The 1,686-nt window shown below is 36.7% G+C and overlaps 1 pseudogene; it reads left to right on the forward strand.

The window, feature by feature from the left end:
* Positions 1-351: 351 nt before the first annotated feature.
* Positions 352-1,100, forward strand: LOC113193378 (large ribosomal subunit protein uL6 pseudogene; annotated as a pseudogene).
* Positions 1,101-1,686: the final 586 nt, after the last annotated feature.

Genomic DNA, 1,686 nt, shown 5'->3' on the forward strand with positions numbered 1-1,686 from the left:
TTATTTTATGTGGTGCTGAGAATTGAACCCAGTGCCTCACCCATGTGAGGAAAGTGCTCTACCACTGAGCCCCAGCCCCAGCCCCAGATAGTCATCTTTTACAGTTCATCAGAGACATGCAAATCTTAACCACAATTATATACTATCTCTCAACTATGGTAGAGGCAAGAATTTCATATTGATTATATTGAGTACAGGCAAATATGTAAAAATTAATACTTATATTCAATTTTTGGGAAGTTAAATTGATATCTTTTTGGAAGATAATTGAATGACATCAAAATCTTAAAAATCTTCAGCCTCTTGGCTAGGGGAAAAAAAGCTTCACAGGAAAGATTGAGAAATTTGACCATGTGCTCTTTCCCGTATCTACTGAAGACCATTCTCAGCAATCAGACTGTCGACATTCCAGAAAATGTCGACATTACTCTGAAGGGAAACGCACAGTTATTGTGAAGGACCCGAGAGGAACCCTCCGGAGGGATTTCAATCATATCAATGTGGAACTCAGCCTCCTTGGAAAGAAAATGAAGAGGCTACGGGTTGACAAATGGTGGGGAAATAGAAAGGAACTGGCCACTGTTCGCACCATCTGTAGTCATGTACAGAACATGATCAAGGGTGTTACACTGGGCTTCTGTTACAAGATGAGGTCTGTGTATGCTCACTTCCCTATCAATGTTGTTATTCAGGAGAATGGGTCTCTCGTTGAAATCCGAAATTTCTTGGGTGAAAAATACATCCGCAGGGTTCGGATGAGGACAGGTGTTGCTTGTTCAGTGTCTCAAGCTCAGAAAGATGAATTAATCCTTGAAGGAAATGATATTGAACTTGTTTCAAATTCAGCCGCTTTAATTCAGCAAGCCACAACAGTGAAAAACAAGGATATCAGAAAATTTTTGGATGGTATTTATGTTTCTGAAAAAGGAACAGTTCAGCAGGCTGATGAATAAGATCTAAGAGATGTCCAGTCAGAGAAACACGTCCTGGAGTCAATTTGATATTTCACTGATGCAATAAAAGATCTCTATTGACTTTGGACTTAATCCTTTCCAACGGGTTGAATAAACTTTAGTGTCCTTTCAAAGGAACAGAACAGGAAAAAAAAAAAAAGAAATTTGACCACGTAAAAATTAAAATCTTACTCTTGTAAAATACACCAAAACCACTCATAGAGTACTTTTTGATTTTGATAGAGTGCTTGTGAGGCCCTGGGTTTCATCCTCAGCATCACATAAAAAAAAAAATAAATTAATTAAAATAAAGATATTGTGTCCATCTACAACTAAAACAAATTTTTAAAAAATGCTTAGCCTTTTATGTAAGAATGCATTTACACAGTGTATACTCGATGAATATATATGCACATGTAATAGTAAAAATTTAAAAACAAACTTACTATTGTGGAACCAACTAGATGTCCTTTAGTAGATGAATGGATAAGGGAAATGTGGTATATATACACAATAAAATACTACTCAGCATTAAAAGAAAATAAAATCATGGCATTTGTAAGTTAATGGATGAAGTTGGAGAATATTATGATAAGTGAAGTAAGCCAATCCCAAAAAAACAAATGCCAAATGTTTTCTCTGATATGAGGATGCTGATCCATAATAAAGATGGGGGGAAGCATGGGAGGAAGGGAGGAACTTTAGATAGAGCAAAGGGGAGGGTGGGGAAGGG

Source organism: Urocitellus parryii, chromosome 8 (genome assembly GCF_045843805.1).
Source record: "Urocitellus parryii isolate mUroPar1 chromosome 8, mUroPar1.hap1, whole genome shotgun sequence".
NCBI lineage: Eukaryota > Metazoa > Chordata > Mammalia > Rodentia > Sciuridae > Urocitellus > Urocitellus parryii.